Source organism: Lutra lutra, chromosome 8 (assembly GCF_902655055.1).
Source record: "Lutra lutra chromosome 8, mLutLut1.2, whole genome shotgun sequence".
NCBI classification, from domain to species: domain Eukaryota; kingdom Metazoa; phylum Chordata; class Mammalia; order Carnivora; family Mustelidae; genus Lutra; species Lutra lutra.
In genome coordinates, this window is record NC_062285.1 from 31,997,525 (window position 1) to 32,024,843 (window position 27,319).

The following is a 27,319-nucleotide window of genomic DNA, read 5'->3' on the forward strand; positions in this document are numbered from 1 at the left end:
TGCCTGTTGTCCATTCCAGAGTGTGCTCGTCGCTTTACCCTTTTGGGGGAAAGAGGCCTAAATCACATCCGTGCGAACTCTTCCTGCTGTGCTCTCCTTGCTGGGCTGTTTGAATGTGTCACACTTGCTTCTGATACAAAATAACCAGTTGCAAAAATTTCACTAAATGCCAGAAGACGTTTTCTTTAAGGGCCAGTCAGGGAAAGGCATCTTCAAACACGACAGCAGACACTTGAAAGGCACTTGCTATCTGACCGACTTCAGAGTCAGGGCGCAAACTGGGCCCTGAACACAGGCTGACTGCACGTCTCCAAGGAGGCCCCCTCCTTTCCCACACCGAGGGCCCTTGCTCTGACGCCACCACAGCTGCAGGTGTCGTCAGTTAGCACAATTCAGACAAGCAGAATCCCAGGAGAAGATGGGGCACGCTGGAAATGGAACCTGTCATTTGACTGTATTTGACTTGATTCCTTTTCCTCCACCATGACTCCCACCTTTTGTTCTTTGTGGTTTACAGGGCTGTGCTCTCTCTTTCAGGTGTCCCAGCTGACAAATCATGAAATGCCTATTGGCATTGATTCAGACACCATTCAGCTCTCTCCAGTGAACAAGATTTCATTCATTGTCAGTTGGCAAGGGCCTCCTGTTCCCTCCGGTCTCATACCCAAATCAGAGTGGGAGCAGCATGAGGAACCACGAGTAGGCCAAGGTGGTCCATAGACCATCCACCTTAGAATTGCCTAGGGTGAATCCTGATTCCATCCTGGGACCCCACCCTGGGCTCACAGAAGCAGAACGGAAAGGGAAAAGGATCAGAATCTCAATTCTAGAAAGCTCCCTGGTGATTCAGATACACACAGAAGACTGAGGACTAGTCACCTAAGATATGCCCAAGGAAAAGTGGGAGAAAGGCTGGCCTTCCACCTGGCCTGTCTCCAGGTGCAGGTGGGAGGAGAGCTAGGAAGTCCAGCAGATGAGAAGGAAGACATGTGTGGACCTGGTTCTTCCTACCGAGTCATACACCGTCCTCTTCCCAAATCAGAGAAGGATGCGCTCTCCGGGAGCGCGAAGCATGTACCTTTTTAAACCTCTGCCATGGACAGCAAAGAACATGCTTTTAATCATAGAGCATAAAAGGTTTAGAAATCATCTGGCCCAACTAGTTATCTCAGTGTAAGTTTAGTCTGGATCAATTCCCTCCCGTCTAACACTTGAGGAGCCTGAGGCCCAGCAGCTTCTGTCACTTGCTCTGTCACTGGGCCAGCTCATGGTAGAACCAGGCCTAGATCCAGGCTCCTGTCTTCAGAGCTTTATCTGATGTCTCAAACCTAAATAAACTTGATGGGGAGTGGGCAGGTGGATTCTTGAGGGGCTTAGAGGTTGATGCATTTGCCGGGGGGCCCCCCAGAGCCAGGTGGCTTGCGCAGTCAGCTCGCTGAGGAATCTTGTGTCATACATATGGTTTTTCATGGTTTGTATAAATAGAGAGAGATACAATATATACAATATATATTGAGAGAACCATTTATCAAATGTCTGTCACATTACATTATCTCAAGTGCTTTGCCTATATTTTCTCAATTCTCACCCAAGCCCTGCCAAGTTTCATCATTTCCATTTCACCCAGGAGGGAGCTGGAGCTCAGAGGTTAAGTAACAAGGTCAAGATCCCACCTTAATGAGTAGAGAAGCTGAGAGTGGGGGCTGGGTTTCTCTCCTTCCAAGCCTGTGTTGGTTCCATACTTGGCGCTGGCTCCCTAAATCCAGATTCACTCCAGACTGAATGTGGGCATGGGCGAGCATTAATGCCTTCCTTTCTATGGGGGCCATGCTTCAGGACTCTACTTGTTTTAAAACACGTTCCCCAGTGGGAACCCTCACTGGAAATGCAAATTAAGATGAAAAAGCTACTTACTCAATAAAAGAACAAAAGGAATTCGATAGCCTTAAAGGCGATCCTTATCAGATGGGCAGCAGGGAACCAGCATGCTGCGTGTAGGGCTCCGAGGTGGGCCATCTGGAGGACACGGGCCAGCCTGTGGAGCCACCGCCCTGGCGTGTCCGGGCAGTCACCCTGCCAACCTTTACCCCCAATTGCTTCTCCCTTGGGACCACGTTTTCACAGCTATGATTCAGCTTCCCTCGTTCTGTTACATTTTAAACAAGTTACAACTCATGGCTTATTTGCTTGGTATCGGGGACATCTTCGCAGCCCGCTTCTTAATGGGGTCTCAGAAGCCTCCTGGCACATCCCCAGACAACAGCTGGGAAGCATTTTCTCTGGGAAATGGTGAGCTTTTTAAATCTCATTTGCAGCAAATGCATCCAAGTAAATCTCAACGACCTTGGACTTTTTTTGGCGGGCTCCTGAGGCCAATGGGCAATCTAATTTCCTTCAATCTGTGGCGGCCACTGTTTACCACTAACAGCCATTGTTCTTGGTCTTGGTTTTGGGTTCATTTTTAATGATGGTGTGTGCTCATATTACATGAAACAGTAGAAAAGGGCATTTTGTGAAAAGCAGCTCTCCTCCCATCTGACCTCCTGACCTCTGACCCTCTGTTGACTCTTCCCAGAGGCAATGGGTCTCTTCCATTGCTGGTGCGTATTTACATTTTGCTTTTTAAAATTAAAAGTAACAATGTATATTTCAAAAAAAAAAAGATAATGTGTGTCTAGATTACCGCAGACATTTACTAAATGTTAATCCATTTCCTATCTAAACCCTTACTCTGCCTCTGTCAGCCAGCTCTTGGTCTCCGCAACCATCTGTGAGAACCTCTGTTAACCCGCACAGCAGGCAGAGCTCAGGCCCATTTGGCTTCCTGAAGTAGATCTGACAAACGATTTGGTTGAGGAAGAAGCTGAATAAATGGACAAAACTGTGATTTTAAATTAAGTTAGGATATCAGGATCGAAAGCTGCATTGTTCACTATAAAACTACTAAAACACATGTGGCTACTTAAATTTAAATGATTAAATATTTAATAAAATTAAATGTAATTAAATGTTCAGGTCCTTAGTTACGTTAGCTTCATTTTAAGTGCTCACTAGCCACATGTGGTTCATGGTTCCCTCCTCGGACAGATCACATCTAGAATATTTCCATCAGTGCAGAAGCCTCTAGCAGACAACACCATTCTAGATGGCCCAACAGTTTTGTCTTTGTTGGTCTCCCATGGATATGGCTCAGGGGCTGTTCTGACCTTCCTACAAGCTTATGATTCTTCATGATCTGCTTCATCTCCAGTTGCCAAGCCAACATTTCCTCTGTCTTGATCCATTCCATCCTTTCCCACCCACACTCTTTGCCCAACTAACTCCAGCAAGATCTCTGAGGAGTTATGTCCTCCAAGAAAGCATCCCTCCCCCCTAAACGTCTACATTATGGCTGCTCTTTTGTCTGTCCCCAGAACACTGTCTGCCCTGTAACTTCCCCCATCACAGCATCCTATCACCACGTATAGTTAATACCTGCTTGTCTGTATCTCTCATTTATCCGTTCACTCAACCGTTTCATGAACACATTCGTATGAAGGACCAGACACTGCACTAGGCACTGGCAATTTTCTGGTGATGAGCATAGCCTTTGTCTCACAGAGCAACTGTACTGTGTGAGGCAGGAGACACAGCAATCTTGTTCATAGTTTACTCCAATATAGATGTCTAGCACATAGTAGGTGGCTCAGTACATATTTGTTGATAGAATGTGGAAAGTTCTTCAGGAATGGGCTGTTACAACTCTTCCATCTGGATGGGGTCTAAGACACAGATAATGTGCAGTAAAATGAAATCATCAAGACCTATGATTACTGTAGTGAGTTGAACAGTGGTCTCCCCCAAAATTCCTGTCCCACAGAACTTCAGAATGTGCCTTTATGTAGAAATAGGGTCTTTGCAGATGCAATTAGTTAAGAAGATGGGCCCTAAATCTATTGATTGATGTCTTTTTTTTTTTTAGATTTTATTTATTTATTTGACAGAGAGAGACAGTGAGAGAGAACACAAGCAGGGGGAGTGGGAGAGGGAGAAGCAGGCTTCCCGCTGAGCTGAGAGCCCTATGTAGGGCTGGATCCCAGAACCCTGAGATTATGACCTGAGCCAAAGGCAAACAGTTAATGACTAAGCCACCCAGGAGCCCCCAGAGACTGATGTCTTTATAAGAAGAGGAGAAGACCCACAGAGAAGACCACCTGAAGATCAAGGCAGAGATTGGAGTGATGCACGTACAAGCCAAAGAGCACCAAAGATTTCTTGGAGCCACCAGAGCTGGAAGATGAAAAGAAAGACCCTCCCCTAGAGCCTTCAGAGATGGTATGGCCTACCAATGACTCGATTTTGGACTTCTAGCCCCCAGAACTGCGAGAGAATAAGTTTCTGTTGTTTTAAGCCACCAAGTTTGTGATAATTTGTTATGGCAGTCCCAGGAAACTACTACAGCCACCAAATGTATCTTCATGGTTGCCTCCCTACTATGGAATGGTATGCCATGTTAAAAAGAATGACATGGATCAAATCTACTGCCAGGAACACTCTCCTGATGCCGTGCTTTTGTTTTTGTTTAGAGTATGTAAAATATAGTCCTATTTGTGTAAGATAAAGATAGCATGTATATGTTTAATGTATACTGTGTGTGCACTCACACTTAACAGACAGGAAAACCTCTAGAAAGAGATCCCAAACTTTAAATAGTGCTTAGCTGTGGAAAGTGGAAGTGAAGAGCAAAGGGGGGACGGATAGTTGTCTTTGTTATCCCATATACCTCAGCATTATTGTGATTTTTATTTTTATTTTTTATTTATTTTTAATTTTTTAAAAGATTTTATTTACTTATTTGACAGAGGGAGACACAGCGAGAGAGGAATGCAAACAAGGGGAGTGGGAGAGGGAGAAGCAGGGTTCTCACAAATCAGGGAGTCCGATGTGGTGCTTGATCCCAGGACGCTGGGATCATGAACCAAGCTAAAGGCAGATGCTTAACAACTGAGCTACCCAGGAACCCTATTGTAATTTTTATTAAAAGCAATAATCTTGTATTACTGCTGTGATTTTTTTTCAACCACAAAAAACAGTGAAAAGTGGAGGGTAAAGTTCACCTCACCTGTACAACAGCTTATTCCTAACCGGCCTGGGTCTGTCTCACAGGCTCTCTTGGTCGGGAACGGGGAAGAAAGCCTGAAACCACGGATGGAGCACATTTCTCTTTGTTTGAACCAATTAGCTTATCTGTGTGTCAGGGGAGGGACTGGATTAAACACAGGATGCTGCGCGCCATCTTTCCTGCAATCTGACCAGATCCTAGCCAGGGTCAATCGCCCCGCCCCGCCCCGGCCTCGTGGGCCCCGCCCCGGCCTCGTTGGCCCCGCCCACCCGAGAATCCAAGCTCCGCCCCTCCCCAAACCCCGCCCCACTGAGTCTAGGCGGGTGGGCTCTGGGAGCCTTGGGAGCTCTGGGAGCCAGTCCGCTGACTGGACTCTCGGGGCTGCCGTAACCGAGGTTTCTCCGCAGACAGCGAGTTGCGGCTCGCTCTCCAGAGGTCAGCGAAGATGGAAGGAATCGAAGATGGAAGGAATCGGGCTTACCCAGCAGCAGGATGTTATTTGTAAAGCTTTTGAAGACACGAGGTCCCACATTTCCAAACCTTTACGCGTCCGGGGAACGCCCGGCCGAAGGCAGCACCGGACGCCAGATGGGATAAGGATGACAAATGACGACTGCAGCCCCCCTCACCTACCCTGGCAGATTCAACCCCGGGCACCCTAACGTTGCCCAGCCTTGGGCTGGGTGCGCACCAGGAAGCAGGTAAAGGACGTAACTGCCTCAAGAAACTGAGTGGTTCAGGCCTCGGAGGAGCCACCGCCTGTCTTGCTGCATTGGTGACTTCTTTTTTTTTTTTTTAAGATGTTATTTATTTATTTGACACAGAGAGAGAGATCACAAGTAGGCGGAGAGGCAGGCAGAGAGAGAGAGGGGGAAGCAGGCAGAGAGCCCGATGCGGGGCTCGATCTCAGGATCCTGGGATCATGACCTGAGCTGAAGGCAGAGTCTTTAACCCACTGAGCCACCCAGGCACCCCATGCCTTGGTGACTTCTAAGGAGAGTTTGCCCCCTGAGCCGTGCTGAGACGTCGGTGAAGACCCGGTGGATGCACCTCCCAGGATCTCTAAATGTAAGCGGGGAGAGACAACAAGAAGACTCTTCCTTTTGTATCACGGAGGTTATACTTGAGGAGCCTGCCCCTTAGGACCCCGGATGTACAGAGATACAGAGTTTGCCCCTTCCTTGTGTGCACTTTGGTCTGTGCAGTTCCTGATTCAGAGGGGAGAGAAAGAGGTTATGCTCTGTGCGCTAGGACCACATATGTGCAGGGAAATCTTTCCCTCACCCACGGCTTCCTAATCTGTGTGTCTGAGTAAGGGCAGCGTCTAGGCCCAAAGCTGTTCCTTTCCTCCTTTGTACAGGAGTCTATTGCCTGTGCCTTTTAAGAAAGCTGCCAGGCCCGTCAGGAAAATACAGATCAAAACCTCAATGAGATACCCCCTCACACCGGTCAGAATGGCTAAAATTAACAACTCAGGAAATGACAGGTGTTAGCGAGGATGTGAAGAAAAGGCAACCCTCCTACACTGTTGGTGGGAATGCAAGCTGGTGCAGCCACTCTGGAAAACAGTGTGGAGGGTCATCCAACAGTTAAAAGCAGAACCACTCTACGACCCAGCAATTGCACTACTAGTATTTACCCCAAAGATACAAATGTAGTGATCCGAAGGGGCATGTGCACCCCAATGTTTATAGCAGCAATGTCCACAACAGCCAAACTATGGAAACAGTCCAGATGTCCATCAACAGATGCATGGATAAAGAAGATGAGGTCTATATATACAATGGAATATTATGCAGCCAACAAAAAATGACCTCTTGCCATATGCAACGATGGGGGTGGAACTAGAGGGTATTACGCTAAGCGAAATAAGTCAGTAAGGGAAGGGCAATTATCATATGACCTCACTGATATGAGGAATTTGAGAATAAAAACAGAGGATCATAGGGGAAGGGAGGGAAAAATGAAACAAGACAAAACCAGAGAGGGAGACAAACCATAAGAGACTTTGAATTTCAGGAAACAAACTGAGGGTTGCTGGAGGGGCGGGGAGTGGGACAGATGGAGAGGCTGGGGGATGGAAACTGGGGAGGGTCTGTGCTATAGTGAGGGCTGTGAGTTGTGAAAGACTGTGAATCACAGACCTGTATCCCTGAAGCAAATCATACATTATATGTTAATTTTTTAGAAAGCTGCCAGCCCCAGCGGTGCTGGAAGGAAGGCTGAAGGCTGAAGGACCACACTGATCCCAGACTGCTAGTCAGAAAATCCCTTCACATTAACTTCCCAGTTCAGACAGATGGGGGGAAAACAAAAACTCTTAGGGTGCCTGGGCGGCCCAGTCTGTTGAGCATCTGCCTTTGGCTCAGGTTATGCTCTCAGGGTCCTGCTTAGTGGGGAGTCTGCTTCTCTCTCAGCCCCTCCACCTGCTCGTACTCTCTTTTCCTGTCTCAAATAAATAAATAAAATCTTTAAAAAAAAAAAAACAACCATACAAAACACCAAAAACAAAAACCTTCTTGCACTCACCTTTGTTATGAAGTGATTTTTTAAAATGTGAGGGGCGCCTGGGTGGCTCAGTGGGTTAAAGCCTCTGCCTTCCCCTCAGGTCATGATCCCAGGGTCCTGGGATCAAGACCCACATCAGGCTCCCTGCTTAGCAGGAAGCCTTCTCCCCCGACACCCCGCCTGCCTCTCTGCCTACTTATGATCTCTGTCTGTCAAATAAATAAATAAAATCTTAAAAATGTGAACAGAGCTTTTTCTATTTCTCTAGTAACTGATTGTTGTTCTAAAGCATTTATTCTCTTAAACTGAGCCTTACCTCTTAGTCAGGGAAGGAGCCAGAGTCAGCCCTCCTCCAGGAACATGGGATGGTTGGCAGAGGGAGCCCACACCAGCAGCCTCCAGCACTTTGGTCTTTGGCATATATACTCTTCCCCTTTCCTCCTCTGACTAGACACTGATGTTCCATTCTAGAGGACATCTAGAGGAGCACGGTACTCAGCACAATTGTACATAGTATGTATGACTGTCACACCTGTTGGCAATGAGCTATTGCTATAATGTGCATTTTTAGGTTCTTGACTTTGTCATTCTTTAATGTGTTTCCAGTGTCTCACCATTTAGGTTGTAGCTAAATAAGTGAACGGTCAGGATGTTCCTGTCCCAGTTGGAAGCCATCACGAACCTCAATAACAATCCCTCCACCCCCAGTGAACTTCATGGTGGACCATACCACCGGAAGGAAGATACCTGGGGCCCTCTGCAGTCCCTTCAAACTGCATAAGACTTCATGTGTGGCTTACTCATGAGGTTGGCCCCACTTGCAAACCTGGAAAAGCACGTACATCAGAATAAATTACCCATGTTAGAAAAGATGTTTTAATTTACCATCACACTGAAATTGTTTTTAAGGATTTTAAAGGTAGGGATGGTGAGAATTAAAGGTGCTAAAAAGGAAAAGAAAAACAAAAGGCTAACAGGCACTCCATAAATGCATTGAAAAGATAACAGACTCCGCCAAGAGGAGCCTGGAACATGGGGTGTCAGTGTAACTGAGCCATGGCCAGCGCTGGGGGTGGGCTGGGGCCACCACCCTCCAGGCCATTTGAGGTTGCTCCATTAGGCAGATGGAGGCATCACATTGATCCCACCAACATATATTTACCAAGTGTCAGCTATGGACGAGGGACTATTCTAGAGTTTTCGGATGCATTGATGAACAGAACAAAGACCTCTGCCTTCAAGGAATGTACACTACAGCAAAGGGAGAAAGCAAGTATAAAGGCAAATTGTGTAGTGTGCCCAAAGGTGATAGGGATCTTGGAAAGAGAAGGAGAGTGGGATAGGGGAGATGTGACACTGTTTCAGGGAGAGGGTTTGTGGACAGAGGTTTGCCATCTTAAATGAGAATATTCAGGACAGGTTTCACAGAAAAGGTAGATTTAGGCAAACATTTGAAAGGGTTGAAGGAACTAGCCGAATGAATATCTTGGAACAGCTAGAGCAAAGGCCCCGAGGCAGGAGTGTGCCCAGATGTGAGGACAAAGGAGGTCCCTGCGGCTGGAGCAGAGGGACAGAGGGGAGTGTGGCAGAAGTTGCAGGACAAGAGGCAACGGAGTGCCTTGTGTGGACCCCAGGGCCATTGCAGAACCTTAGCTGTTATCCTGGGAGAAGTGAGGCCATGGGAGGGCTTGGAGCAAGATAGCAACACTACCTGACTCATGTTCTGAAAGGAACACTCTGGCTGCCATGTGAAAAATGGGCTGAAAGAGGACCAGCACAGGGGCAGGCGGACCAGAGGCTCAATGCCTGAATCCAGGATGGCAGGGGAAAAGGCGAGCAGAAGTAAGATTCTGGATATATCCGCCGAGTGAGTCAAAAGCACTTCCTGGTGGATTTGGACATAGAAGGTGAGACAAAGACAGGAGTCAAGAATGCTTGCAAAGTTTTTAATCTGATACTAGGGGCAGTATATTGCTGCCATCCATTTTGGTTAACTGTGGTGTCAGAAATGATCTGTGCAGCCTTGTCTATTTCTTTAGTAACAAAGGTTGCAAGTCTCCTAAAGATGCTTGTAACCTGAATTTGCCTGAATCATCATAAAACAATATATATAGTTTGAACCAATACCACATGCTCGTACCAAACTGTAGGACCTAGGTAGAAAAATTGACATCTAAAGACCTTTCCTGACATTGAAAGTTTATACTTAAGAAAAAGTGGTACATGATTTTTGATAAAGTCATTTCCAGAAATTTTCTTTCCACCTAAAGCTGGTCATAGAAGCTAATAAATGAGTAGGAGATAAAAAATAACATTAAGAACGCTCTTCAATATGTGAAGTTACATATAAACAGAGAAAACTATCTGCATCTTTTAATCCGATTTTTAAAATGTAACCCATTTCCCCCCTAAAAAAAAAAACAAAAATAAAAAGTAACCCATTTCCTAAATGAAAATAGACATTTGCCTTTTATGACCAATGTGGAAAATGAAGTTGACTCTAGATCCCAGGTTTTCCTTTTTTGTAATTCTCAGTCAGTGTGAATACAGAATGACAGTAATTTTCTATAATGTATAGTGTGCCCTGAGGAATTTTTTTTTTTTTTTTCAGATCCAACAACATATGGAAAACACTGAAATAAGGTAAGAGTATACAGCCAGGGGTAACTGGGTGGCTCAGTCTTTGAGCATCTGCCTTCGGCTCAGGTCATGATCTCAGAGTTGTGGGATCGAGCCCTGCAGCGGGCTCCCTGCTTGACAGGAAGCCTGCTTCTCCCTCTCCTACTTCCCCTGCTTGTGTTCCCTCTCTTGCTGTGTCTCTCTCTCTCTCTGTCAAATAAATGAGTAAAATCTGAAAAAAAAAATAAATAAAAGAGTATATAGCCAGATATGGTCAATTTAAAGAGGAAATAAAGGATATAAGGATTATTCTGAAATGTGCTTTTCTATTTTAAATTTTTTTAATTTTAGTTTTTTGGAGTAAAATATAAAAGAATACCGCACTCGGTCCCTGAGCTGGTAAAGCGAATCCTGATGTGCTTCTGTGGCTTTAGCCGTAACCCCCAAATACAAATAAACTATGCCAAACTCTAGGAACATCTGTGGCTTTATGTGTTGCTTGAATACAGCTGATCTGATGGTCAAAATAATTACTTTGCCTAATATCACCTATGGATTGCGCAACTGTATTCAGTACAATGGTACCTAGTGCGTGTGAATGTCAGACCTGTAGCTACACAGACTGTTGTAAAACACGTTTTTTTGTTTTCGATTCTAACTCATTCTTTAAGCACTCTGTATACCCTTTGGGCTAGACTTCTGGAGACAAATAGCCAAACTCTCATTAATGATGTCTTTCACTCACTTTTCTGGCTGGTCCCTCTGCCCTTGGCCATGTGCTCTGTGACATTCCTGTGAGGACCTCGAACCATCCGGCCTGGTGCATCACAGCCATAAGCAGAACACCCGCCCCGGCCTTCAGCGAGGAGGGGACAAGGTGGACCCAGAGCTGAGCAGGGTGAAGCCAGGGGCAGGAACGGGGAATGAAGCTCTGCCCGATGAAGCTGAAGGCCTCCCTGAACCTTGCCAAGTTGGGTCTCCATTACAACACTGTTTCTGTCTTGTATTTATGGTCTTTAAAACTAAGTTTAGGGGGCCCCTGGGTGACTCAGTCAGTTAAGGGTCTGCCTTTGGCTCAGGTCATGATCCCAGGGGTCCTGGGATTGAGTCCCCTGCTCAGTGGGGAGTCTGCTTCTCCCTCTGCCTCTGCCCCTCCCCCGCCCCGGCCTCATGCTTGCTCTCTCTCACACTCTCTCTCCTCTCTCAAATAAATAAATTAAAAAATAAATAAATAAAACCAAGTTTGCTCTCCATTCTCCCATTTCTATGTTATTGTCTTAAAATAAATACCAACCCATCATGGGTGCAGATGCCTCCACAGGAGTCCGTGTTTCTGTGAGCACAGCTCCGTTCTAGGGACTTTCCAGGGGAACAGCGCTCCAGGCTGGTAGGAGGGTGGACTTTGGAACAAACAGACAGAGGATTTCAGCCTGGGCCTCGCTGTTCATGAGCTGCAGTCCTCACTTGACTTCACATTTCCTTAGCTGCAAAATAGGAAAATGAGTACCCGCCCCCCCCCCTGCTGTGAGTAGTAACGAAGGTACTTCAGTAGTTGCTACCACAGGGTAAGTACCCTGAGTAGCACGTTGTTGCCTCATGGGGCCGCTTGGAGGACTGATAATCACCGCTAAGCATTTTGTAACCTGTGAAGTCCTACAGCAACTTTTTATCAGCAACTTAGTGAGCCTGCTGGGGCGTACGTGCTGTGGAAGAACCTAGCAGAGGTAAATTCTCTCTCAATCCCCAAGTGCCACGTCACTCCCAGAAAATGACTCCCTCTCCCCAGTGCAGGTTGTTAACTGGGGTGGTCAGCAGAGAGGGGAGCAGCTCTGGGTACAGTGGCCTAGGACGTGGGGTCCTTTGCCTTCTTACCTGATGCTCTGAGGCTCGGTGTCTTCATCTCAAATTTTAAAAATGACAGAAGGCCCCGCAGTTGAGTGGGAGGAATGTGGAGTGCTTGGCATGCCTTGAGGCAAACCCCCAGAGCAGCTACTCAGAAAAGCTGACCTCGTTGCACTGGCTTCTGGTCCCATGCAGACTCGAGTCCACCCACCATCTCCTTGGGGGGCTACAGAGAGGACTGCTCACGCCCAGGCTGCCCCAGAAACCACACCCCACCCTGGGAACCCAGTACAGGGGAGACACATCCAGACAAACAACCATAAAGTTGACTGCATTTGCAGGCACAGTCCTTGAAAAGGCATAATTATATGGGACTTAATGACTTCCCTTTCCCATTGTGAAACAAAAATGGTAATTGTCCAAATTTGCATTGTTGGCCAAGGAAAGTACTGGAAGAGGGCTCTTTCCTCTGGACCTGGCCAACTGCTCATGCTGCTACCCTGGGATTTCAAGCTACGGAGGAGCTCTGCCCAGCGGGAAAGCCAGCCCGGAGCTGTCTCCCCTTCTTCTGGCTACAACGGCCGCCTGCTGCACTGTTCTTGGCGGGGGGTCGCCACCCCAACTGCTCGACTGTCCGCTGTCCAGGCCTCTTTCCTAATGTCACCTTGGCCAGCTGCTGTCAGACTGAAATGTCACAGGTGAGCTAGTACATAGCAATGGCTTTGAGCCGGAGGAAGGCCACGTCTCTAGTTCTACCTCAGAGCAGTGTTGAGGCTGGAACAGTCATCTTTTGTATTAATTTACACGTTTAGCCACTAACCCAGTAATCGAAAGGTGCCCTCAATGCCACAAAGCATTACCCAAATACAAACTGGTATTTTGATTGCTGGAGCAGCCTATTGGAGTTGGACAGAAGAGTTTTGTCTACCAGATTTCTCAATCTCTTTTCCCTTCCCAAAGTGGGTGCGTTTAGAGAACGCAAGGGTGTGAGCTTGTTTTTAACTGCAGGGACTTCAAATCACTTTATTTTTAGTATTTCACAATTGCCCTTGAAATAGACACCTGGGGGTGTCCTCCAACCAGGGCTGGGAATCATGGATTTAACCACTTGGAAAGTAGCGTAACTAGGGCTGGGTCCAGGTGGACTTGAAAATCTTGTTTGAATTTGTGTTCATCACTCCCTCTGTAAGCTAACCACGTTGTCACTCTGGTGTTTTTTGCTTTGGGCACCTGAGTGAGGCAGGGGTGGGGAGGAATAAAGGAAAGGACACTGGAGGTTTGATATGCATAATCCCCCCTTCAGTCAGGGTCTCTGTGGACAGGGTTTTTTCCTAGTCCATTGTCCGCTTGACAAGGAGGACCCTGCTTTCTCCTTTCCCTTTGAGCCACCCAGAGGTACCCATGGGCCCCGTGCTTCTTTATTTATTTTAACCTTCAGAACTGTGATTGCCCAACTCCGCAGGGAAAAAAGCCTGAATTCCCCGGCGCAGCCATGGTGAGTAATCAACCAATAAAATGTGCAGGATCCAGGAACAAGGAACATAATCTGGTTATACCCAGGTCTCATGTCAGCATACTTCTTTTTACCTTTCTCTCTCAGAAAAAAAAAAAAAAATCTCTTTATTGATTCCTAGTAGAGGTCACACTGGGCACCGCTTGGTCAGTCTTCCTTGCTGCAGGTTTTCCCTCTTGGTGCTGCCCAACTTGCCGGGGCAGTTCTGTAAGGGACAAGGCTCGGGCTCCCCAGCCTCGGTCCCTCAATGGTGGGTGATGGTGGGAAGCAAGGAGCCCATGTCTCTCCGGAGCCTCTCTGGCTGTGTGCATTCACGGAGTCCAGGTCTGGCTGAAAGAGCTTCCTGAATCCGGTGTCTGGGCTTCTGGCCACACCCTGGTACCTACTCTGTGCTGGGTCCAAGGCAGTGGGGCAGAGACGCTCCCCCAACTCTCCTCCCTGCTTATTTCTTTCTCCACAAAGTGCTTTTCATCATTTGCAACAATGTTTCCACTCTGGAAGGAGGTTTCCCAAACGTTCATCTGTGTCCGGAAGTGCCCTTCAACAGGTAAAACGGGGTGCCCGTGAAAGGCAAACTTGCCAACAATTCAATTTGAATAAAAGAGTAACTGTGTGAGATGGTGGATAATAGCGAAACTTATTGTGGGGATCGTTTCACAATATGTACAAATATCAAATCATGGTGTTGCACACCCAAAATGAATGCAATGTTATATGTCAGTCATATCTCATTAAAACCGGGGAAAAAACACCTTAACTAAACTTGAAGTTTCTTCATAAGGTCCTCCATTCTCCTGCAGATTTCAGGAAAAGCATTTCTGGAGCTCCTCCTGGCTTCTCCTCTCTGTTCCACAGTCTCTGACCCAGCTGGCATGGGAGCCAGCCTTGTGAGGACACCTGCGGCAGCTGCCTGTGGCCAGTTGTCCCCTGTGTGTCCATCTCTGCAGGCCACACAGAGCATCAGGGTGACTCTGTCTCTGCGATTTCTATGACCAGGGCGCCTCTCTTCCCACCCCACTTCCGTTCCTTTGTGCTGAGGCTTCACTCATCAGAGGTTCCTACACCGTTGTGTTTGGCTGAGCTTTAGGACTGGGCTGGTTGTAGTTCGGTTTAGCTCCAGCTGCTATAAATACGCCCCTTAGCATGTGCAACTTGTTCCTTCTTCCACGGGCAGCTGTCTCTGGCAGGGCTCTCAGCTATCTCTCTGAGACAGTGCAATTCCAGATGACTGCTGCTAGGACTATCAAGCTTCAAATGTCGACACAGATCTGCCTGTTAGGGGGTCTGGAGAAGCAGGGAGTCTCCGGAGAAGGAGGCACTGGCTTTCCTAGTGTCTTTTTTTCCTGAGTAAAGACATAGTCATTTCCTGCCCTTGGCTTCCCTTGAGCCAGCAAGATGGCTGCCCCGAATCCCTTCAAATAAAGGAGCAAGATGAAAACCAAACCTTCAGGTAATTTTCCACCTGCCTCCCATGAAAACGCCAGCTCATCCTTTAAAACAAAAGTACTTGACAATGCTAGAAGTCCTCTATTTAAGGATCACAAAGGCTAAATAATAAATTCTTCAAAATTAAATTAATTCTTAAATTAATTAAATTCTTAAATTCTTAAATAAATTCTTCAAAAATAAATTCTTTTTATTTTCATCAAAGCAATATGTATACTTGGCTTCAAAACATAAAATTTTTTGAACAGTTCCATGTCGTGGAAATCTGCCTTCCCAGGCTGTTTACACCTTGACGGTGCGTGAGGTGGCTTCTGCCCGTCACCTGGGCCCTTCCATACCTTTGATTTGGAACTGAGCGAGTGGGGAAAGAGGGAGGGCGCGGGGATGCATTTTGCCAGTGAGGCTGTGGCGAGGAGGCTCGACCTGCTGCTCACAGCTGGAGCCGTGGGCATCGGGGTGGTGGCCCCTGCGCGTGGTAGAGGCCGTGGCTCCCTCTGTGGCCGCTTCAGCAGTTCGGCTCTGCCAGCCACAGCAGAAACACAGCCTAGAGTCTCTGTCTTCAGTCTTCCCATGGTTCTTGGAGCCTCAGCTATCCCTTAATAAACTGCTTGCTCTCTTCTTGAGAAAAAATGCTCCAGTGGGTTCTGCTGTCTCGACCAAGGACTCTGACAGTAATGGATTACTGGCTTACAGTGAAAACCAGCAGCCCTTCCCCATGTTAGCTGATGCTTCTGATATATATTAACTTCGGATCCAACGTTTTGACAGGATTTCGTGCATTTAACACAACCACCTATTCCTTTTTTCCCTTTCATTCTCATTAACAGTCTATTTTATAGATTCATATATTTCATTCTCATTAACAGTCTATTTTATACTAACTACGTAAATGTTTACCGTTGAGTTAAGCAGTGCACTGTATGTTTCCTTTCTCGTATAACTTTTATTACCTACTTGTTTTTCTGTTGCTTAGTTGTCTAAGAAAAAAAGGAAAGAAAAAAGAGAGAGAGAGATCTACTTTTCTGATTTCCAGTGTCCCAACATATCCAAAAACGCCTACCCAGGACGAGGATGTTTATGCAGTTTGCGCAAAATGTCACAAAGAACAGTTGGCAAAAGCTGCAATCAGAACAGAGTTTCAGCATTCCGAAGGGGCTTGCCATCCTTCGGAATGAATTTTGTATTCATATTTATATGAATTTTGTATTCATCCTGAATTTTGTATTCATATTTATAAAGTTCACCCCAAAAAGCCATGAGCTGAGCAAGCATACACATGAGACAAAATCTAACTAAGTTAATACCAGACTCTTAATGTCCATTGACTTACAAGGGCAATTTCAACTATTCTCAAAAATTTGTATAAGAATTCAAAAGGCTGACGACATAAAGGAATGTGGTTTTGCTGAGCCTCCATTTCTTTAATTTTCATTTAGGCTTCAAGTCTCTGTTTTTATTGATTGATTGACTTTTATATTTTATCGCTTCTTAAAAATTACCAAGGTAATAAACTGGCACTGGATCAAAGCCAAATAAAACATGAGCAAATAAACTAAATAATGTGTCTTCTTAACTCACCACTGCCACCACCAACCTTCCCCACAAAAGACTGTGCTCCCTCCGAGATCTTCCCGGGTGGTTAGATGCATGGTAGGTGGTCATCTGGCCAGAAGGCGGGAGAGCACGCTTTGATGTGAGAAGGAACTGAGTTCAAAGTCTGGCTCTGCTATGCTGTAGCTAAGTGACCTTGGGCGAGCTCCTTGGGCTCAGAGCTCTGGCCGTCCCACCTCCAGCACGTGGATGATTGTGATGTCTACCTCGTGGCGTCTCCTGAGTGCATCTTGCCACATCATAAACCCAGAACTTTGGGACTCCCAGAAACCCTGCCTTGCTGGCCAGCCAGTGGCCGAAACTCAGCATGTCTTCTCATTCCAACTCTCTCGTGAAGGGATTATAACTTTGAGTTTGTGTAGGTATTATACTTAAATTTATTTGAAAAAGATGAGGAGCTTTATAGCAAATAGCCCTAAAAAAAGCCAAATGTTGTGTGTCAGTAGTGGAAGTTCAATAAAAATTTTTAAGAAGGTGATGGTTCTTAACCAGGAAAAGAAAAATTTTGAGTAAACGAAGGAGTAGAGTTTTAGCTACGGTGTTGCCTTGGTGCAAGGATGGGCACACTCTGTTCTATAAACAGAAAAATAAACACAGACGGCAGTTTGTGGAACTCTCCTCAGCAAAGGCTCTAAGTACTACAAAAATTGCACATGTGAGAAATATTACTGAAAATTAGAACTCTAATTAACTTGCAGGGTGAGGAGAGACACAGAAACCATGTGGAACCAGATGGAAATATGCATAGCCAGGAATCGCAACAAACACTTCCTTAGCCAAAACTTGTGTAGATTATCAAAGTCTCCAAAAATATCCTTCAAAGATCCTTTTCTCATGACTGAGGAAATTGCCAGAGAAATAGGAAATCCTTCAGGAGTTGGACCACTGGTGATGCAGAGGTCCGGAAGGAGTGAGGACAGCTGACTCGAGGGTCAGGACCGCTGCCCAGTGCCACAGAGGAAAGAATCTGAGGTGTAGCTCCACATGTGAAAACGCCCGGCCCCAAACTGGCTTCAGTGCCCGCCGCTCAGCCCTTCCTCAGCCTCCCCATATGTCCTACCTCAAGGGACCAGAACCTGTGTCTTCGGCCTTTTTCTGTGCTTCTTCTTGGGAAAGGACATGACAAACCCATTTGCACTTGTGTATGACAAGTCTGTCACCTGCTCTCCAACAAAGCCTACATTGTAGTCTTAATTACAAAGGCCTACAGAAGTCCAGATTTTTTTGTGTCAGCTTTTCCAATTTTTATTTATTAGCAACCAACGAATTTATGTTAAAATCCGTGTCCACAGACAGGCTTTGGCTGACAGGACACAGGGGGAAGGCGACGCACAGATGGAAGATTGGAGTGATACGTCTGGAAACCAAGGAAGATGGCTGGCAATCTGCCAGAAGTCAGAGAAAGGCAAGGAAGGATTCCTCTTTACAGTTTCAGAAGATTTCTGGCTTCCATCTTCTAGAACTGTGAGACAGTAAATTTGTGGTACCTCATTACAGCAGTCCTAGCAAACCAACATAGATTCTGGTATTTCATGTCCTCTGAAGTGCAATGTTCGATAGACAACACTAAGACCCAGGGGTCATCTTTGCACAGCATGTTGGTGACCACCAGCTGGTAAGATGGCCCTATTCACATGGCCTCTCATTGAAAAGGAGCACGGGGGGGCGCCTGGGTGGCTCAGTCGTTAAGCATCTGCCTTTGACTTGGGTCATGATCCCAGGGTCCTAGGATTGAGCCCCACATCCGTCTCCTGCTCTGCAGGAAGCCTGCTTCTCCCTCTCCCGCTCCCCCTCTTGTGTTCCCTCTCTCGCTGTGTCTCTCTCTGTCAAATAAATAAAATCTCTAAAAAAGAGAAAGAAAGGGAGCACAGGACCACGTCAAAGCAAATTTCTCCCTGAGCTGGATCCAGGGAGACTCATCTTAAAAGGATGGGACAAATTTGGTGAGAGCCCAAGTCAAAGGACCTGGAGCCAGAGCGGGTTCTCAGAGCTGCTGTGAATCAGGCCGAACCATTCCTCAGTGTAGACACAGAAGATATTTGTGCAGACATGTGAGTCTCTTGCTGAGGAGGGAATAAGGCCACCCAGGGGAGCCATATGGGACCATGACAAGGTCTAGGCAAAGCAAGAGACTGTAGGAGAACATGGGCTAAGGCAGGAACCAGGAGAGCAGATACTACTCTGAAAGTGGGATGCAGGACAGGGTGCTCAAGAGAGAAGGCGTAGCAAAGCAAGCATGTTGGGGTCTTGGCGCTTTTGGGTTCTGATCTTGTGGCCCAGGGATGGAAGGGCTGGTTTAAAGAAAGAGGACCAGGCCAGATGGTAAGAGAAATGGGCCTCTTGTCTCCTCTGCAGAGCTAACGAGGATTCTCCCTGTGTCCTTCACAGGCAAAGACGCCAGATAAAATACAGAACACTCAGTTAAAGCTGAACTTTAGATTCACACAGAATGATTTTCAGTGTCAGTATGCAGATATTGCGTGGGACATACTTAGGCTGAAGATATGTTCATTATTTATCTGGAATTTTGACTTAACTGGTATCTTGTATTTCTATTTTGCCAAATCTGGTAACCCTATCCCAGACAACAAAGAAAGTACTTCCTGTGGCATCACAAGTCTCGATACTCAATAAATATCCACATCCAGGAGAAAAAAAATCCACAGGGCTTCCGAGAAAAGCAGGGCTCTTTGAACAGGCAGAAACATGGTAAGTTACGTTCCTCTTCCTGCCTCCAGCAGCTTGAAGGTCACGGTGCTGACAGCCTTTTAGAAACTCAACCCAAACAGTCCTTTCTTTCCAGACCGATTCCTAGTCAGTTGCAGGAGAGTTCAACGTCTTTTCTGACTACTAACCGAAGACACCATCTTGAACGTAGCTTGCAAAGCCAGGAACGTGGTTTGGGTCCCGGCCCAGTGCAGTTTTTCCCAGAGCTATTATAAGGAAGTAGTCATGAAACTAAATGAATCTATGGTTGAAAACTGCAGTGCTGACCCAAAATATTTCTAATGTGTGGAACTAGCTGGCAGGCTGAGAGCCTGAGAGAACAAAAAGGGCTGTTCGCTGCTTTGAAATGCCCAGATCCTCAGAGTGTGGCTTTGCCTTCATGCTATTAGCTGGTTTCCAACGGGCCGAGGGCCAAGTTAGGCACTTCTAATGGTGGGGCGGTGGGGGTGGTGGGGATGTTGGCAGACACAGGGCTTGGCTTTGACAGCTTCATTTGGAGGACGAGAAGGGGTGAACAGTCGGAAGGAGGCATGGAATGAGAAGGCGCGGCCTGGCCTGGCCTGGGTGGGGTGCCTCGAAGCTTCCCGGCCCTGGCCATACTCCCTCGCCTGCCACTCCTTGCAACAAACCTGTGATGTCCACATGTTTTCTCCATTTTCCAGGTGGGGAAAGTGAGGTTTCCGAAGTTATCTGGTGGGGTAGACATTAAGCTCAGCTGTTTTCAATTTACGCTTCTTTTTTAAAAATTTAATTTAATTTAATTTATTTATTTGACACAGAGAGAGAGAGATCACAACCAGGCAGAGAGAGGGGAGAGGAAGCAGGCTCCCTGCTGAGCAGAGAGCCCAATGTGGGGCTCCATCCCAGGACCCTGGGATCATGACCTGAGCCGAAGGCAGAGGCTTAACCAACTGAGCCACCCAGGTGCCCCTACACTTCTTCTTTTTTTTTTTTTTTTGTATAGATAATACATTCATGTTGTGCAAAATCCAAAATATGCTTGGGGATGGAGTGAAAAGTCTGTCTTCCCAGGTCCCAGGCTCCCAGCTCCCCTCCAAGGAGGTGGCTGGTACTGTCCATTTCTTATATGGCCTCCTAGAGGCTTTTATAAATATGTCTTTTGCTTTTCTTTTTTTAGACAGATGGTGTTTATTGTATACACTATTCTGCTTTTCTGACTGAAATCAAGCTCTTTCAGTCCCCATCTACTGATCTTGCTTGCTAAAAATAATTTCCCGTTATAAAATACACTACATTTAATAAACTGAAGCTAAATGGAAAGAATACAATACCAACTCTTGTCCTACTTCCCAGAGGCCACTGCTGCTAGTGGTCTGGTACTTTAGTCCAGGCTTTCCCATAGCTGTTGGACCATGGCAGTCACCTCTTTGGACAGATTTAGGGGCAGGAAGACAATGGGAAGAAGAAACAGGAGCACATAACTCTTCCAGAGTGTGTGGGAGCTGTGGGGGCCAGGAGACGTCAGTCCAGAGAGGAAGTGAACACTTACTCTTCCCTTTGAGGAAACTTTTTCCGTTTTGAGTTCCAAGTACCTGCTGTGTGGGAACACAGATCCTATAATAAAACAGAGAGTTGGGGGGAAATAAATCAACAGACTATTTCAACACTGTGTGGTAAGAGTTAAAACAACAGGAAGCCTAGGGAACTAAAGAAGCCAGAGGATAGGATGGGTGTCAGAGCCGGCTCCCCAGGAGGTAACACCTGAGCCGAACCTTGACCCACCACCTGTAGGGTCAGGCCAGGTGAAGAGCGAAAGGGGCATTCGCAACGGAGAAAGGGATTGCAGAATTAGAGATTGCGACAGGAATGGCAAGAGACAGGAAGGGACAGGTGTGGAATATGAAATGAATTTTGGCTTCATCTTGAGGGTAACATGAAGCTCTCGAAAGTCTCAAAACAGGAAACTGACAAAATTGGATTTGTGCTCTGACAGAGGCCAAGTCTGGCTGCTGGTAGGGAGTCACTCAGGAGCAGCCACAAAAGCAGGGAGTCTGGAGAATGGAAAACCAGTTAGGGCACCGCAGCACACACCCAGGTAAGAGAAGATGGTGGCATGAACAAGGACTGTGGTGACCCTAAGGATGGAGAGACTTGATGCCAGAGGCTATGGATGTAGATTCGGTGACTGACTGGGGATTAAATGGCCCACAGACTGAGATTTGGGCATTCCTTTCTCTCTTTCTTTCTCTCTCTCTCCCTTTCTTTCTTTCTTTTTTTAAATATTTTAATTATTTATTTGAGAGAGAGAGAGAAAGAGGGGAAACACCAGCAGGGGAAGGGAGAGGGAGAAGCAGACCCTTGCTGAGTAAGGAGCCCAGTGGCGGGCTCAATCCCAGGACCCCAGGACCCCAGGATCATGACCTGAGCCGAAGGCAGATGCTTAACTGACTGACCCACACAGGCGCCCCAAGACTTGGACATTTCTTGACTCAAAATTTTGCTCTGGCTCAACATTTTTATACAAAAATATTTAGACTTCTGAGCTTGGCATGCAGATCTTCAGTGACATCATTTCAACCTTCCTTTCTAATTCTTTCTCTGTCGCTCTCTCAACTTGTACCTGAGCCGTAGCAGAATGATGGCTCCATCCCTGGCCCCTGGGATCATGACCTGAGCCGAAGGCAGATACTTAATGGACTGAGCCACCCAGGCGCTCCCAAAGTTAAAAGCGTCTTGAAGGCAGGGACCACAACCCTCTTGGAAGCTCAAGGAATGTCTGTTCAATTGAAGTGAACACTCACTGGGAAAGTTCAGAGTGAAGACTTGCGAAGTAAAGGAGAATCATTCAGGCGCAGGGGATCCATTTGGGTAAATAGAGTCAAACGTATAAGAAGGCCCAGACACAGGCAGAAGAGGCAAGAGCATAGTTAATGTGAAGGCCTCGACCTCAGGCCCCGGACAGAGGTTGATGGCCTGGTTTCAGGTTCCCTCATTCCGTCAAGAAGCAGAAATTCACAAATGTTAGTAGACTCTGAATAGGACCAGGGGACAAGGTCTTTGGGAGGGGGTTGGAGTCAGACCCCAGCCCCGTGGTTTCATGAAACGTTTCATGAAACGCTCTTCTGTCATTCCATACCCTGCCATCCCCTTCTCAGAATAAGAACATGTTTTTTTTCTTTTACTTCCCTTGAGACCTTACTGTCAACTTCTATGACTTAGGGGAGCCTGCAGGGACCACAGACCAGACTGCCACAGCCAGGTTCTCCCATAACTCAGCCTCAAAGCATCTCTTCTAGTTCATCATTTCTTTTTAAAAATCAGGGTGGAGGTTGGGGGAGAGGAAGTGTCCTGAGGACATTCCTGGCTTGAGTAAGGCGTAATGCTTTGAATGCCGCCTTATGTGCGGGTCCTCAGAGGCCAATGTATAAGTTCTCCACAGACTGCACCTTCTGACTGAAACAATAAAGGACCAAACAGGAGAAAAAAAGAAGTTCCACAAGATTGTCTCTAAAATCCAAGAGGAGAAGGCAGGTTCGGGAGCTCCATTCTTAAGACTAAGTGCATTCTAGATAAGAAGTCTCATCGGTTCCAGGAACTCCACCCCTGGAGGTCTAAGGAACCATAGACCAGCTAGAGAATTTTGGAACCTTCCATGTATGCTACGTGGCCACCTCCAGAGGATCCCTGGCTGGAACCCCTCACTCTACGTGTGCTGTGCTGGGCTGTGAGAAGAACAGGAGAGGAAAGGAGGGGAGTGGTTAATAGAAAACTTGAGAGAAAGAAGCAAAGCACAGGAAGGGTCTTCAGTGCAGTTTGGAGTTGCTCAGTAGTGGAGAAGAAGAGGAAGCAAGACCACTGAGAGAACGACCAGTTCTTTAGTTTCTCATTTATTTACCTACTCAAGCACTAAGTGAGCCACAGGCATCAGAGGGCATGCAGACACCACTGGAGCTACCTGTCAGCTGTGTGGGAAAGGAGAAACCCCAGAGCTATAAGACAAACCCCGCCCCAAGGGTGGGAAAGTCCACGTCAGGATTTCCAGTCAAGAGCTTTTTAACTCGGGTGGAAGAGATCAGAGAAGATAACGTCATGGTTGAGCTTTGAAGAAGGAGCAAACTTTTGATCTGAAGAGGCTGGGAGGACAATATGAAGAGATCGGAAGGAAGCCGTAGCAACCATCTACAAAAGAGGTTACAGCATTAAAGCTGGAAGAGTAGAAAGGAGGGGACACAGAGTTTGTTTGGGAAAACTTCAGCCTTTTCTAAACCAAGATATCCAAGCAAGACTCAAGAGATGGGTGCTGCCTGTGGTAGAACTTGAGGAGACAGTGACAGTGGACCCCAAGGGTCAGAGGATAGGGATTTTGTAGCATCTGATACACTGCAGGGGTGTCTTGTAAGCAGCACATTGCACCTGTCCAGTGGGGGCGGCTCAGGGGTTGGGAAACTACCAGAGACCTGCGGACTCTCTTCTCCGCTCCTGGGGTTTTCCATGCAGGCGAGATCCTCCCTCGTTCTGTTCCCTCTCAGACTTGGAGATGGGACAGGGCAGAGCTGAAACACACCTGAACCCCCAGCCCTGTGAAACCTGCCCCTGGACTTAGTCCACAGCCCCACCTCCCCAATGCCGTGTGAATACCCAGCCAGGTTGGCCCAGAGATTTTAGTTTAGCAGCTCAATGCTTCACAGCTTGTAGGAAGTAGAAGTCAGTTTCGAACTCAAGCTAGACTCTGATGACCTAGTTGATAGTCTTTCCACATATCCTTCATCTTCTGATCAGACCAGGAGAGGCAAACAGGGGGAGCGGAAGGACAGCAACCCTGCCCTCACTCAATTCTAGGGTCTGCCAACGCGCCGGTCACCTTATGCAAATTACTCACAAGTCCTAAACCTCAGTTCAAGCACTTTCAGAAAAGGGATAATGACAGCCACCTCAAAAGGTTGTTTTGAGGACACCTGTGTGGCTCAGCGGGTTAAGGCTCCGCCTTTGGCTCAGGTCATGATCTCAGGGTCCTGGGCTCGAGCCCCGCATTGGGCTCTCTGCTCAGCAGGGAGCCTGCTTCCTCCTCTCTCTCTCTGCCTGCCTCTCTGCCTACTTGTGATCTCTGTCTGTCAAATAAATAAATAAAATCTTTAAAAAAAAAAAAAAGGTTGTTTTGAGATTTACATTATTATTTTTTTAATCCAGGAGAAAAAACGCAGGTAGCCTATCACAGATTCCGGTGCATAGTAGATACTCAGTTAAACTGAGCTTACTCCCTCTTCCTTCTCTGCTTCAGATATTCTCAGTACCTCCTAAAGAAAGGAGGTACTTAGCATTCTGGATAGTATGCACCGGGGCCAGTCCCAGAGACCAGAGAATCCCGGAATCCTGGAGGCAAGAGCTCCTTCACCGGTGAAGAGATGGGAACCTGGGAAAGAGTAAGATCCTTGCTAAGTGCCGCATTGCCTCGAGGCAGAGTGAGCCTATGCATCAAGCAAACGACTATGGTCACTGAACCTCTTCCAAGTGCCGAGCCCTCTGAAGCTCTGGCCATGCAGGATGGTCCCGACAGATGGGCTTTCTGCCCTGAAGGAGCTCACACTTTGGCAAGGAGACTTAACTGCAAACAAATAACTGCGGTGCTAAGGAACCCTGGGAGAGAAGCGGGCTCCCATCCAGAAAGTGAGTTGAAGACTCAGAAATGAGAGGGAATCTAGAGCGTAGGACAGATGCGAAAAGGAACGTGGTCTTCACTGCAAGATAGAGAAGCAGTAGCCGATGCGGCAGCACCGAGGTGCGGGTTGGGGCTCCAGGGACTGAGGACGCCTCCATCGGCTGGCTTTTCTGCTCGCAGTGGTCACTTTTCTCCAGCTCAGGCGAAGCTCCTCTTTGTCACTTGGTTGCTACTGGAGTCCATTCATCCATGTTGCCGCACACAGTGACCATCGTGTGATCATTGATTGCTTTCCGTGCATACAACCCCCACAGCATTCCTTCCACGAATATACCACTTACCCATTCTGTGTCCATGGACATGTGGGTTCCTTCTAGTCTTGGGTGATTTCAAATAATTCTGTTTTTGTTCATATACATCTTTTTCATCTGTATGAGCATTTTTCAGGGCAGGGTATATATGTTGGAGTAGAATTGCAGAGTCACAGAATATGAGGATTTTCAATTTTAGGAGACTATGCCACAGTTTCCCAAAGTGATTGTTGCAATTTATTCCCACCAATAATGCATAACATTGTCATCCTGGACTAATCGGTTTCTAAAATTTTAGCCATTCTGGTGAGTGAGTAGTGGTATATCGTTGTGATTTAAGTTTTCATTTTCCTAATTACTAATGAGGTTGGACATCATCTCAAATGTTTATTGACCATCTGGATTTCTGCTTTTGTAAAGTTCAGTCTCTTGCCAATTTTTCTGCTGGGTTCTGTCCTTTTCTTTTCTTTCTTTCTTTCTGTCTTTCTTTTTTTTTTTTTTTTAAGATTTTATTTATTTATTTGACAGACAGAGATCACAAGTAGGCAGAGAGGCAGGCAGAGAGAGAGGAGGAAGCAGGCTCCCCGCTGAGCAGAGAACCCAATGCGGGGCTTGATCCCAGGACCCTGAGATCATGACCCCCACCAAAAGCAGAGGCTTCAACCCACTGAGCCACCCAGGTGCCCGTATCTGTCCTTTTCTTATTGACTCAGTACTTCTTTCAATATTCTAGATTTAAGCCCCTTTGTCAGATCCAAGTGTAGTTCTCCTGGTCTGTAGCTAGCCTTTTGCACTTTCCTTACAGTATCTTTTACTGAATATTAAGGTACACAGATGTATCAATATTTTAAAAGAATTTTAGTGTTAAGGCAAGGTCATGAAGATATTCTACTATGTTTTATTCTAAAAGTTTCATTGCTTTACTTTTCACATTTAGTCGACCACCTCAATGGGATGGACTTTCATGTACAGTTTGGGGTAAGAGTTGAGTTCCATTTTTTCTTTACAGGTGACCAGTTGTCCTGGGATCATTTATCTGTAAGTGAATCTTTTCCCACTGTTTTGTATTGACACTTTGGTCAAAACCTGTGTTTGTGTGTATTCCAGGATCTGTTTCTGGGATCTCTAGTCTATTCTACTACTAAATATCTATACAACATTGACTTAATGTATAATTTTATAATAAGTCTTAATAGTTGGAAGAGCAAACCTTCCCCACATGTTGTTCTTCAGGGCAGAGTGTTGATTATTAGGAGTCCTTTGTATTTCCATATCAATTTTAAGACCAGATTGTCAAAAACATCTCTTGAGAGGGAATCAAACTGAATCTACACATCAGTTTAGGGAGATGTGATAGCTTTATGATAGCTGGGTTTTCTAATTCATTAATATGGCACATCTCTCCATTTATTTAGCTCTTTTTAGTTACTTGTAATACAATTTTATAGTTTTTATTTAGAGATCTTACATATCTCTGTAAGATTTGTTTTTAGGTAGTTTATCATTTTTGTCATTAAAAGTGGTACATTTTAAAATTTATGTTTCAATCTTTGAACACTGACTTTACATTCACCAACTTACCAATTCTAGTAGTTTATTCTCTTTGATTTTCTAAGTACGTAATAATGTGGCCTTCAAAAGTGACCCCTTGGCCTTCCTTCTTTTATATTTCTGATTTCCTTTTCTTGATTTATAGCACTGGCCAAGAAATGTCTCCTAGAAGTGGTGGGAACAGTCATTCCTACCTTGTTCCTTACATCAAAGGGAAAGCTTTCAACTCTTTACCATTAAGGCTTTGGTTTTCTTAAAGATTTTCTTGGTCTGAGTAAGGGGTTTCTTTTTTACTTACCCTGTTTATGATTTGTTGGCCTTCTAAAACCTGTGGCTTGATGTCTATTTTTAGTTTTGGAAATTATTCAGCCAACCTTCCTCAAATATTGTTTCTGCTCTATTTTTCTCCTGTATGAGGTTTTAATTAAGACAATATTTAATCCAGCACTAATAAAACCTGCTGTAATAATGGT

General features: G+C 46.2%; 1 long non-coding RNA gene across 2 annotated transcripts in view; it reads left to right on the forward strand.

The window, feature by feature from the left end:
• The first annotated feature begins 16,912 nt into the window (after positions 1 to 16,912).
• LOC125106004 (uncharacterized) overlaps positions 16,913 to 27,319 on the forward strand; it is a 40,593-nt gene continuing 30,186 nt past the window's right edge. Inside the window, exons 1-3 of one of the 2 annotated variants that reach the window (XR_007129193.1) lie at positions 16,913 to 16,998; positions 17,933 to 18,104; positions 19,225 to 19,299. This is a non-coding gene — a long non-coding RNA (uncharacterized LOC125106004). Of the gene's footprint in view, positions 16,999 to 17,932; positions 18,105 to 19,224; positions 19,300 to 26,232; positions 26,334 to 27,319 lie in introns of those variants that run through there. The other variant, XR_007129192.1, reaches the window with a different exon arrangement.